General features: G+C 45.7%; 1 long non-coding RNA gene across 1 annotated transcript in view; it reads left to right on the forward strand.

Annotated features, from left to right (window-relative positions):
* LOC144762039 (uncharacterized) overlaps positions 1-13408 on the forward strand; it is a 65770-nt gene extending 52362 nt beyond the window's left edge. Inside the window, exon 3 of the long non-coding RNA XR_013596016.1 lies at positions 12903-13408. This is a non-coding gene — a long non-coding RNA (uncharacterized LOC144762039). The remainder of the gene's footprint in view (positions 1-12902) is intronic.
* Positions 13409-13978: the final 570 nt, after the last annotated feature.

Here is a 13978-nt window from a genome sequence, read left to right on the forward strand (position 1 = left end):
GAATCTGGAGAGTTAGAAGTGTAGTAGAGATGCTCGAGTTCTTTGATACGTGTTAGAAAAGAGGAAGCCAGAGAGAGAGCCTTCTTTTTTTTGCGTGATACATAATCAATAATCCAACCACGGGCGGTGGCTTTGAAGGCATCCCAAAGAAAATGAAAATCAGAAGTGGAGTGTGTATTATTTGTGAAAAATTCATCCATAAAGTGAGTGAAGTGTTCTGTGAAAGCGGTGTCCAATAAAAGGGGATTATTAAAACGCCAACGGGAGGACTGAGGAATGGGAGAGGGGTAATCCATATCCAAAATAACAGGGGCATAATCAGAGATAAGGATGGAGCCTATTTCGGAGTTGGTCATGAATTGGAATGCATGCTGGGATAAAAAAATATAATCGATACGGGAGAGAGAAGAGTGAACGGGAGAAAAAAAAGAAAATTCCAGGGAATGGGGGTGTGAGATTCTCCATGAATTAATAAGGCCTCTAGAGGAGATGGATTTATGAAATAACTTCTGCATTTTATTGGAAATATAGCGAGATTGTGATTTGCGGTCCAAGAAGGGGTCCATCAATTGATTACAGTCCCCACCGACAATCATATCCTCGCTAGCATTAGAGGAAAGAAGGGAGGAGAAATCATGCCAGAAGGGGAGATCAATACCATTCGGACCATAAACATTACAAAGAGAAAAATGAACATCATTCACAATACAATCAAGTAACAACCATCTACCATCAGAATCCGCAGTTTCCTTTGAATTTGAACTGATAAAGACTTGTGGAAGAGAATTACCACACCATTTTTACGATTGACAGCAAAACACTTCACCAACCCATTGTCTACGTAACATTGACAGATCTTGAGAAGAAAGATGTGTTTCTTGTAGAAAGGCAATATGACATTGTAGACGTGCAAGGTGAGACAAAACTCGCTGTTTCTTGATCGGGTTACGAAGACCCTTAACATTCCAGGAGATAAGTCGGAAACCTTTCATGAGGATGGAGTAGAGTAAATATAGAAGGAGAAAGTAGAACAAGTAAATGGAGAAGAGAAGAAGAAAGAGAGTAGGAAGAGAAGGACATATGTAATAGGAAGGAAAGGAAATCGTAAAAGAGAACAAGAGTGTTGAGAAGGAGGAATACAGGCAAAGCACTGCATGAACAGCAAAAAAAGGAGCGGAAAGAAGCAATAAGAAATGAGGAAAAAAAGGGTGAAAAAGTTACTAACAAGGTGCCAGACTAGAAAGAGATAGGAAAGCAGCATAATATCAAAAAAAGGAGGAGGGGGAGATAGGAGTGAATTACAGAATAGGAATAAGGAGAGGGAAAGAGTAATGCGAGGGCATAAAGAAAAGGATGAGGAAGGGAAGGAAGGGGGAGGAGACACCTCCCGAAAGGAAAGATAGGAAAAAGAAGATGACCAAAAGTTGGGAAACTTTAGCCATAAAGTGAACACCAAAGAAACGGAACAGACAATAGATTGAGAGCGGGAGCGACAGGAGAAGAAGGCAGCCACACCACTTTAAAAAGAGAGCGAGAGCTCGGACACAAGAAGGAGTGAACAAAGAAAAAATATAGACAAAAAAGAAAAGATGTGTCCAGGCCCGACAATTTACTACAAATGAAGGAGACTTACCAGACAACCATGAAGGAAAGCGGCGTACTGGGTATAACAACAACAAACTCACAGTGAGGCAACGAGACTGGGGAGAGAAGGGACCAGTGGAACCAGAACGCTCGACCTAAAGAACAAGGAGGGGAAATAAAAAGACAACACATTAATAAAAAGTAAAGAGAAGTGGGCCACAGCCAAATAGAGAGAGCAAATAAAAACATAAAACATTAAGAACCACTATGATCCATGCTATCGGCCCTATGAGTGTCAATGAACTTGCGAAGATCTGCCGGGTCATCGAAGCTGTAGGATCTCTCCTTGTACGTGACCTTGAAGAAGCATGGGTGAATGAGGCCATATCTCGCATTCATGGAGCGAAGTGTAGGTCTTAAGTCTAAAAATTCCTTGCGACGATCAGCAGTCGGTTTCGAGACATCTTGGGTGAAGAAAAGTTTATGACCAGACCATACCAGCTGCTTGTGTTGTTTAACAGAATGAAGAACTTCCATAAGGTCGGAGTAAAGGAGAAAGTACGCAATGATGCTCCTAGGTTTTGAAGAGCCAGAGGATCGTTTCGGACCAAGTCGGTGGGCTCTCTGGATGTTGACATCTAAATGCTTAGGAATACCTGTGAGTGGCAGAAGTTGAGATTTGAGGAAGAGAATGATGTCAGACCCTTCGGAATTTTCTGGAACACCATAAACGCGTAGGTTATTGCGCCTATTCCTGTTTTCCAAATCCTCTGTGGTCTTTTTGAGCAAGGCAACCTCCTTTGTGAGAACATCGACCTTGGAAGCAACATCTCGAACATCACTAATCTGTTGTTCAACATCAGTAACCCTTTTGTCAAGAGAGGACCATTTTTCATCGATTCTCTGCAGGGTGGTGGCGGTATCCACCATGAAGGGCTTGATGAGGCGAAGCTCCTCCATGATATCCTCAAGCGTTATAGGTAGAGGAGACTTGGAAGGCGAAGGAGGGTTATTTTTAACGCGCTTGCCGGGAGGAACAGGGTCCTTGCGCGTCACAGGAATCGCAGAGGAGGCCTTGGAACTCTGCGCATGCTCCATTATGGATGTAGAAGAAAAATAGTCCAGGAGTAGGAGCGGAAATTCACCCAAAAATGCGAAAGCCAGAGAGCACCAGGAGAACCACTGCAAGAAATCAGCGAGCAGCCAAAAAGGAACAGTGGAAGCAAGGAAAAATAAGCAGCAGCTTCAAAAAGGCCACATTAATGGAACGGAGGAAGTGCCCAAAAGACCAGAGTATCCTAGAGGCATGAGACTGAGAGAACAGCAGCAGGTGATTGATAGGGCAGGCGAGTCATGGCCAAGAAAAAGGAATATAGAGGCCCTCAATGATATATAAAAAATGAGCAGAAAATGTGGACAGAGGACAAAATGGCGGCTGCTGACAGGATAAACAGTATCCACATATTAGTCAGTCAAAAAAGAGAAAGGACGAAGCACAAAGAGCAGGCAATGATATTAGACCACCAACAGCAAAAACCATCGTTATGTGAAGGTAATTATGTCCACCGAAGATTCCACCGTGTGTGAAGCATCTGGCAATCACGGACGTGGAAGAGAAGGATCAAAATGGCGGCGAAAACAAGGAAAGTGGAAAATCATTCAAAAGTCCGTGAAAACATGAGCGCAGGGAGCGGCAAGCATACCTAGCGCCACACGGGATCTTCCGACATCAGATTCTGCCGTTTGTTGAGGAATTCGCCGAGTAAAAGCGGGTCCTTCGTGATCAAGGCGCCGCCGAGGTTGCGGAGCTCAGGTGGGCGCGGCCATCTTGGCTGCCGCGTCGCGCGCTCCTACATTCCCACATTCTAAGTGGATTTAAGCTATTACTGGGCTTTATTGGTGAGAAGCTGCCCTGCCAAGCAATCCCATTACATGGTACAAGATAATGGTGGAATGGCTATAAGGACCCAGATTCGAAAACCCAAATATTTGTTCTAGCAAATAAGTAAGCTGCCGAGGACTTACCTCTTTTATGCTGGATCTCCATTTTGTTTTCTGCAGGATGTTATTCATTCCTCTATGTCATTTTAAGGAATATGTTACATGACAAAACAGAAGTAATAATGAGTTTCCATAAAACTCGGCCGTGGTCAACCCATTGGTCAACCCACTTGTGAATCTGTCTTTGAGTGAGGGGAGGGTCCCGTTGCCCTGGAAAAGGGCTATGGTGATCCCCCTCCTCAAGAAGCCTGGGTCAGACCCAGAGGTTTTAGCCAACTACAGGCCGATTTCTCTCCTCCCGGCGTTGGCTAAAATCACGGAGAAGCATGTGCATGGCGCTCTCTCTAGCTTTCTAGAATCCAATGACCTGCTTCACCCTTCGTAGTCCGGCATCCGCCCTAATTTAAGTACGGAGACGGCACTGCTGGAGGTGTCAGAGATTATTAGGGAGACACTGGATTCTGGAGACAGGGCCATGCTTGTTATGCTTGATCTGTCGGCGGCGTTTGACACTGTCCCCCATGAGGTGCTCCTCGCCAGACTTTATGACATCGGTCTGAGGGGGACGGTGCTCAATTGGTTTACATCTTTTCTTGAGGGCCGCCGACAAAAGGTCTGGGCCTCCCCGAGCTCCGCCGAGATGCCGCCATTGGGAGTCGGTGTTCCGCAGGGTTCTGTGTTGAGCCCGACTCTTTTTAACATCTTTATGACACCTTTGGCGGCACTGGTGGTGTCCTTTGGGGCCCGGATCGTGTCCTACGCGGATGATACTCAATTGCTTTTCGCGTGTGGGAAAGATCAGGCTTTTGATGGTGAGAATATCCGGGGCTGCCTGGAGATGGTTTTCAGCTGGTTTCAGCTGAACAGCCTAAAAGCCAATTCCAATAAATCTGAGGTTTTGTTCTTCGGTTGTTCCCTTGACCCCGATTGGCGGGCTTGGTGGCCAATAGATACGTGTCCCCCTGCCCAGTCATCGCTTGTGGCAAAAACCTGGGAGTGAAGATTGATAACAATCTGACGCTGAGATCACACATTCTTGGCCTGACGGGCACCTGCTTTGGTATACTCAAGATGCTCGGGAAGTTCCTGCCTTTGCTCACAGAAGAGCATAGAAAGATCACTGTGCAAGCCTTAATTGGCTTCAGACTGGACTATGCGAACGTCCTGTACGTAGGTCTTCCGGACTATCTTGTTCAGCGGCTGCAGGTTGTGCAGAATTCCGCGGCCCGCGCCATTTTTGGCCTTCATAGGCGAGTGAGAGCCTCCGGTTTGGTGCAGTCGCTTCACTGGCTGCCCATCCGGAAGCGGATTATGTTTAAAGCACTGACCTTGGCGCATAAAGCGCTTTTTGGCGCCGGAGCAAAATACCTACAATGCAGGTTTGTTTTTTACCGTCCGGCTAGATCATTGCGGTCAGAATTCCTGTTCCTGGCTGTGGTCCCTCGAGTTAGGAAGGCTCGCACTGGGGGGCGCTCCTTTACTTTGAGGGCCCCTCAGTTGTGGAACACCTTGCCTTTGGCCCTCCGGTCTTCCCCTAACCTGCTCCTGTTTAGGAAGAGCCTTAAGACCTGGCTTTTTAACCTTTAGGATTCCTTTCTTTTGCTCTCTCATGTTTTGTGTCTGTTTTTATGGTGTTATGTTTTTTATACTGAGCTGCCTCGATAAAGCGCCGGGACACTCCTTTGGAGTAGCCGTGCGCTATAAAAATAAAACTATAACATAACATAACATAACATAACAGAAATAGTATACTTTTTATCAATAATATAGCACTGAATATGCTACAATGTTGTAATTACTGTTTTTAGGTTTTACCTGCACAGCGCTTGTGCTATGATTGTGAGATCTATGGTACTTAATATACATCTTTAAAGGGGCTTACATCCCGCCCTTACTTTTCATCGGTTGGTGGGCTTTCCACTTACTTTTCTTCCATTTCTATTGGCTGTAGGCTATTATTTCTTGTTGTTCCTCTTGTGTGTTTCTCTTATCATTGTCCCAAGTATTATTTTCTCCTGCTTTTAACAGACTTCTTTGCGTGCATGAACCCAATTGTATCGCTTACAGACTGACACTTTCACAGGGACAGAGTGTGTTTTTTGGGGAATTTGCCCTCCTCACATTCCTTCGGCATATTTACTTTGAAAAAGAGCCTCTTCCCCAACGTTTTTGTATTTACCAACCCCCACACACGTACACTGTCATGCATTGCATGTTTTAACTTTTATGTCTGTCCAGTGACATAACATGCACATGCAATGCACAAACAGGTCAGGGACGGCACCTGATAATGGGCAGAGGAGCACCACCCTTACAGGTTTAAAAGCTTTTTGGGTGGAAATTGAAAAAAGCTATTCCCATCTACGTTTCCTTTATAACTTATTTGGCTGACTGACTGACCTCACACTGGTTGTTTACAGACGTCAGAGAGGCAGTTTACTCAAAGCACCTGAATTAGTACACATGTCCCAGCAAAATAGTTTTAGTGATGCTGTGATTTTTTTGTATGGACCAAGCATTTAAGCTCTAAAGAGCGCATTAGTCACATGACCCTCATGCCCCACAATACCAGAAAATAAAAATGCGGCGATTGTGAGGGTACAACCTTCCAGATCTTACTTCTTCAATTAATATGCCGGTAGGCCCTATACCCATGAATCCCCTGCATTCTTTTAATTGTGTAAGTTTGTTTTTCAGGAATTCATTTGTTTCTGTTTAACCTTCAGTTGCATGAAGGTTTGTTTCCAGTTTGTTTCAGATACTAGTGTATCATGCACTTTATCGAGCAGTTAACACGGTGGTCCATTTTTATTAACAAGCATGCCTTTGCCTCACATTATGACCCTGTGTTTCAATGCCCATTCATAATATTAGTGCATCAGTGTGGTTTTCAATGATGTATGTCTTTCTGTTTAAAAGTTAATTGTGTTCATTTTAATTGCCACTTTGTTGACAATACCAGTGTATCATGTACTTTAACATACCAGTCTGCTTTTATTAAAGAGCATACCTTTGCATCATACTATGACCATGTGTTTTAATATCTAATCACAATATTAGCACTTTTACTTACTACAAGTGGCCAACGTGCCAGCTTCATATTATGACACAGCAGGGCTTTGCCTCATTTTGCAACGTTTGCAATTCAGTAATCTTTAGTGATTGTTCATGTTTTAATTACACATTCATAATGAGTGTTTAATATGCAAGATCATTTTTAGGTTGTGATGCTGGCATGTCTTTACAACAATTACATACTTTTCACCTACTCTCAGACACCACTCACCCTACACACTGACCTACCATTTACACTGCACAGTTTCCCTGACATTGTGCTGGCAGGTGGATGCTCCTCAACCACCACTGACACAGTGTTAATGTTGCACTCACACACCATTAATCACTATGCATTGAGGCACTTTCACACTGCCGGCTCTCTGACTCTTATCAACCTTCAGTCATTCACCACTCACCCTGCACTCACACCTTTATCCTTCCAAAGTTGTACAGAAATGCATACTTCTGAATGTTTGTGTTTGTATGCCTTTCAAAGCATGCACAAGGGAAAATCTGTGTGGTGCATTTGCACAATAGTTTCTCCTGAAAAAATTGCATGAAAGTTATATACATACTCCTTTCACGGTTCCACGTGCAAACAGGAAGTCTGCAAACCTGCCAAGCAAATAAATTGTAAACTGTACAAAAGTGAGTCACACTGGACTTAAGGAGGCAGGACCACTTCTGTTCTGGCCAGTCCTTCAAATGCCTCTGACCGCCCAAGAGAGGAAGAACACAATTTAACATCCACTTCTTCAACCACTCTTCGCCCATGCAAAATCTATTGGCTTTGTCAATGTTTTTTTTACATATTGCACAGTGCTGGAGCTGCTGTACAACATGGCTAAAAAAAATAACGTTATGACACCTTTTAACTCATCTTCTCGGGGTTTCTCCGATTCCCCGTTCCACCCCTTACATCACAACAGCACTAAAACATGTTTCTCTCATTTTATTGGGAGAACGTTTCGGGCTGCATTTCATTTTAGTTCCATCCTACGCCCTTCACTGTATCTCCTCATGTTGACCTTACTGAATGCATATATTTATTGTACATTGTACATTAAAGTCATAGACTTCGCGGAGCTTTATTGATGGCTGTATATGATTCTTCTAATCTCCCTCTGTTTGTTAACCTTCACTCTATATTAGTTAACAATTTCACGGAAGGTGTAGATATTTCATTAGGACTGAATATAATTTGTGTAATTTCTGCTGCATGTTTTGATAGTCTGACACTTTTGATTGAATCTCCTCAGGTCAACAAACATTTCAAGCATGCTTGCTGCCTGCATATGTTTTTCTTTGTCCTCTGCACTTTCCATAATCTCTCCACTTTATATTATACCAGTTACTGTACAATATATTGCCTTTCTCAGTGAATAAGTCATGACAATTTTACAGAGTTTCAGTAACTTATATTGCATAACTGCTCACTATGCTAAAACGTACATCAAAAAAGTATCATTAATCACCTAGGCAAAACCTATTGCATATACCAGTGCTTGTTCTTAGAGAGTAGTTATAGATTCCTTGAGCGAATCCATTAAAGGAATAAAGGGAGCTAATTTGATATCGGCTTTTCCAACATGTATTCATCATTTAATAATCCTTACGGTTAGCAGCATTATGTAAATGCAACATAAGTGAGTTTTTTTTATTCTTTCCATGCTCTGTATCAGAACTCTTCCTAATATTTTATCAGAAAAAGAGGTGCTGTCATCGACAACTGTGTCACCACGTTTGTCTCATTATATTTAATTCCTGTGTACACTGCCTTACACAGTAGAATTAATTACTAGATTTGTATTGCTCAAATTTCTCATATAAAATTCAGCTTTTTGCTGATGATTCACACTTTAAGCGAGTCTCATAAGGCATTTAAATTTTGCTCTCCTAATCTGGCACACTTTGACATTCCTAGACACTCCTCTTTACCACAGCGCTCCATAGGTTTCTTCTTGCCTTATCTCATTCACTGTCCTTCTGTCCTGTCAAAAATCGCAATGTATTGATTACTGTTTCACCTTTCTCCCAAACATCTTCCTCTCTAATGTAAATCTTCCATAAATTCACCCCTTTCTCACTTCCCTTGGAGAGAAGCTCCCAGACCAGACTTTTGTTTTCTCTCATCTTCATTTGCCATCATTTATCTGGATGCTGCATCAGTGTTTCCAGTGGAGTCTTCCACATCCATGGTCAGGCCCTGCCACAGCACCTGTCATTAGGCAACCTCTTGCATGATCCCCTGTAAAGCAACTATCTTAAGAGTCCCTTGTGTTCCCTATACTGTCCTTCAATTCCCCCTTCCAAATGCAGTGTATAACCCCATGCTAAGTGCTGCTTTCACTACTTTGTCCCTCAATGTTCATATGCCACAACAGACTCTTACTTCTTTTCATTTTGAACCATTTGTAAACTTTCATGAAACTCTTACACCTAATGTGATATTCCCAAACACTCTTCATGGAATCACTGGTCTGTAAATAATGGACCCTGTTCAGAAAAAAGATGTAAAAGAATGGGTAGAGATTGATCTTTCTGCTTGAATATATTAGACTTGTTGTTCAGTGCACAAACATTACCTGCACCACACCTGGAAAGCTGTGCCCAGAATGTCAGGCAACATCACTTATAGGCTTCTATGTCCTCTGAAAGGAATTCTCCATTTCATAACATTCCGCATAAGGGGTAAGTGTCCGCTGTGCAATCACACACTTTTGCCTGTGAAGATATCCCATCCCCTTCACCTGCACCAAGTTTGAGGATGTTCCATCCCCCTCCCCATCACAGATTGGGACTTAAATTAGACTTTACTGGAATACATTTCTGACCACTTCTAAGGTGGGAATAGGTCAGATGATAGTCAGAATGATCACAAATGTACGTGTTTGTAGATGTTTCTCAACTTGTAACTAGGACTTGGGTTGCCCTCTTTCATCTCTCAGTTTAATTAGGCAACTTACTTAATACAGCCCTGTTGGAAATGGGGGTTACCCAAATCTCCAAGGGGGTAACATGGCATCAAGCGGGCAGGCCAAACTTCGAGGACATGTGAAGCATTTACGCAGCATCCACAGACGACACACCAATCACACCACAAAAGAGTCACGACACCACCTTGGGTTGGAAAAAGATTACGTTTAGTGTTGACTCCAACCTGTAAGGTAAAAAGGAACAAAATAGTGGTAGTCACAACAAGGCGCCAACTGGCACCAGAGCCAAGTACTTCAGAGGGGGATTATTTACATGGGACAAAAAGGTTGAGTCCAAAGTCCATGCTGAAAGGGAAAAAGGGTGTTTAAATGTACATTAGACCTGGAGCCAATCTGGCGGGGCCAACTCAGGCTCTCATCCTCGGGGGAAGGCTGTAATTGCAAAATCCAACATTATGCATAAACACACCTCCTGCGTTATAACGCCAAACCCCACCCCTGTAAGGGAAAAGCAGAGCATCACAGCACATTTAATATTAGACAGGAGCACCTGTTATGAATCAACATGGCTGGCTCATTAACCATGGGCATGAACAGGGGCCTGGAATAACTCGTCAGGCCAGAAAGGGGGCACACCATGCCCAAACCTGAAAGGGAAGGCACCTTCACTTGCCCTGTGGGCACCAAAGCATACAAACTCCCAGCATGTATAAAACAACAGTATACCTGGACCTCAATAACTTTAGTGTAGGCATTACATTAGCATACTCACACTAGCAGGGTAATCAGCCTACAATACAAACTAGGCACAGAAGTGCACCACCTCTTAAGTATTTGCAAGCACCAGGCTTCGGGCAACCGTTCTTTAAACCAGGACAACCACTTCCTCATGACAGGGTACACATTCCCCTAATCAAGAAGAACATTTCCTTGGGCACTAACTCATGGGTAGATAGAAGGTGAACCTGGGCGTATGACCACTAAGCCTAACTCAGAGCATCTAATCTGAAGACATGCCCGTTCTGTCCCAGTTCAAAGGGGGGGGGGGGGCAGTTCCTTCTCTCCAGGCCCTTACAGTTTCGCTTAGTCCCATCACAGGATTAGTCCGGGCCACCACCGTGGTATCTGGGGCCAACGGGGCTCAACTTCAAATGTCCAAACTAAGGGGAGGGGGGGGCGAGCACCGACCCTGTGCCCCGTTGCCCTCTTCACCCCACTCCCACACAGTTTGCCCAAGGCCCCACTCACCGGGCTCCTGATGCCTCTCCGGCGTCCGTAGGGCTCTTCTTCCGCCTCAATGTGGGCGCAGGGCTCTCCTCTGCGGTAGGGGCCAGGCACCGACAATGTGCCTCGAGGCCCCTGCAATACTGACACGTCGAGGTGGAGGGAAGGAGGGGTTCGCGCTCCCTCGAGCGCCCCTCCTGGCGGTCACCTTCGCTTCTCCCGGGTCCCTCTGCCTTACGGGGACCCGGGACACTCACTGGCCGTGTGGGTGTCTGGCGTCTTACTTTACCCGGGCCCTTCTTCCTCACCAAGGCCCGGGGAGTCCAAACGGCATCGGCGTGGACACCGGAGACGAGCGCGGGGACTTGGCCCGCGAGGGGGAAGCCTGCCTGGCTTTCCTCCTTCCTCCTCTGGATCGCTTCTTCCGCACCGGCGGGCCGGCACCGACAGTGTGCCCCGGCCCCTCCTCCTCCACTGCTCCCTCACTCTGGGCTCAGACCGGCGGGGTGGGCTCCCGCTCCGGGCGCTCTTGCTTCGGGGCTCCCTCTCGACCACGGGGGCCCCGCTCCAGTGATTCACCCGGGTCCCCCTCCTACCTCACGGGGACCCGGGGCTTCGATTCCTCTTCTTCTGGCCTTCCCAGCCGTCGGCCAATCCCTGCGCGGCCTTCACAGGTCACGGCCGCGCAGGCCAATCAGTGCGCGGCGGGGGCGGGCCGATGACACGGCCGGGCCCCCGTCATGTGATGGGGGAACCTGACGGCCTCAGGGCCTAGCGCGGCCCTTCCTGCACTTCGGCGGCCCTCTCCTGGTACCGGGGGCCGCCGCGACGATATCCACAGAGGTGGGGGTCCCTTGGCGGCGCCGGGCCGCGGCGGTGACGATGGCAACAATAAGGGGTAGGCTCCCTTTGAATTAATTATTCTCCTCGGAAAAAGCGCACCTCCACCAACGAGGGTAATCACAGGCTGCCACAGTCTCCTCATAAAACAGCGCTATTCATAACGCACGGCACCTCCCTCTGCCCACAACCTCAGCTCCTTCCTTTGACCACGCTGAGGGGGCAGGAATTTAGCGCTTCACCACACAGCGCTGGACAGGCTGGCTTTTCAACACTAGGGGGCCACAACAGTCCCAGGGGCCCAGCGCTTCCACAGGGCCTCACATCACCTCAGCCAGCAACAATTCCTTTGGGGGCACAATCTTTCCCAGGGTGCTTCAGAGGGGCAGACAGTCCCACAGCAATTCCTCAGGGGCACACTCCTCACCTCCTGGGCGCTTCTTCACACAGCGCTGGCGTGGTAACCGGTCAAATAGCGTCAGTGACCTGGATAGGGGCCCTCCCTTGTCAGGGGCCCATGGGGACAGCAGAGGGGGGGGTTATAGGGGTGCAGGGCCCAGCTCACAGGCCCATGTGGCGGTAGCACCTCACAGCAGGTCCCCTCTTTTCCTTGTCCCAGCGCTGACTGACTCTCTGGTGACACTTCTCCCTATTTATACCCTCCTCCCAGGCAGTGCCAGGACCTTCTAGAATGTTGGCACATCTAGCCTAAACTGGTTCTAGGGGAGGGGGTGAGCACCCTGGGTGCCAGGCTTTCCCTCCAAAAGCTAGGGGTAGCTGGGTAATATTATCTAGTCCGCTGACCTATGTCAGTCCAGTGGCAAAATCCCAGGGCCATGGCATCCATTTTAAAAACACTACATTTCAGTCAGGTGCAGTTTTAAAATGGGGGATTTTACAAGTGCTCATATTATTACATGTAATTACATTTACACAAAGGTGTCTCACACCACTCATGGCCTATACAGGTTTAATCCCATGGGGGAGACAATCTAGATAAGGGGGTCAAAAGGGAAACATTTGGGGGGAAAAGGCCAAGTCCAACAAGCCCTAAATAATCTTCCACCAATAACCAACTGTTGCATGCTGTTCTTATTATTCAAAGATTGAGTCTCTTTTCATGAAGCCTGCCTCCAGTGTTTTGTTCATCCCAACAAGTGTCTGTGTATGAAGAGCTTTACACTGGGACCCTACTGAGATTTGTCTTGTCAGTGCACATATAGTGTCTAACTCACTGTGTTCTTCAATATTTCCTCATAGCAGCCTGAATCCAGTCTCCCATGAAGCTCCTGCTCCTCTCCTGGCATCAGAAGGATTGTGCTCCCTCCCTCCTGCTCCACCACTGCAACAAGAGTCTCCTTCCCTAGTTTGTAGCAATGGCTCTCTTGGGATATTGAGGCCAAATCTATTTCACTCCCCGCTTGCACTGCTTCATAAATTGACATTCTGTAGGGATAATGATTAATTTAATATCAAATATTAATCATTGGTTCACTGTATCAAACATATAGCAAACCTTCAGTGACAATTATTGTCTTATGCAAACATTCACTTGTGTTGAAATGTCATAAAATCCATACAATCATTATTATACATTGTTATTCTTTAACTTCAGGAAAGTTTTTCTTTCTAGTGAATCCTCCATCTACTACAGTGTCTTTTTTCCCTCTAAATGTATTACTTAGTGTAGAAGTAAGGCCTTGGTGGTGGTGTTCACAATGTGATATAAAAGGATGAAAATTGTAATGCATCATAAATAAAGTTCTTAAAAGATTACAACTCGTTTGGATTTATTTCATGAAATCCATTGCACTTTGAATCACAGTCAATTTCATCATCCTTTAATTAAGTAAAATACTATGTTTACATGTACTGTATGGACTGTAATGTATAATAACCTTGGGCCATTCGTAGTTAAGAATTTTCACTTCCCAAAGCCTGCGCTGTGTAAACTAGCAGGTTCTATGAATAGAAAGTCCAGATTGTAATGTACTAAAGTTTTTGGCACTAGGCAGCACAGCAAGTCTTTTTGTTGTGCTTCCTTGTGTCAAAATTAAAGAGCAGAAATGCACTGTTTCTTTGACATATGGCCATTCCTGTGCCTTTAAGCCAGAACTGGTGCATAATTTGGTGCCTAGCGCCAATGCAGGCATCCTTGCACCATAGTGGAAACGTATCTGTGTTGTTGTCAGGTTTGCTTTTGTGTAGGAAGGGACACCTTCCTGCTCAAAAACAAACCATGGAGGTGTTTTCCTCATTCTATGTGTGCTGTAGAATGCTGTTGCCTGGAGAGGCCCACCGGACTGATCTGTTTGGGGGCCTGCATCACCAGCCTT

The sequence above is a fragment of the Lissotriton helveticus genome, chromosome 6 (genome assembly GCF_964261635.1).
Source record: "Lissotriton helveticus chromosome 6, aLisHel1.1, whole genome shotgun sequence".
Classification (NCBI taxonomy): domain Eukaryota; kingdom Metazoa; phylum Chordata; class Amphibia; order Caudata; family Salamandridae; genus Lissotriton; species Lissotriton helveticus.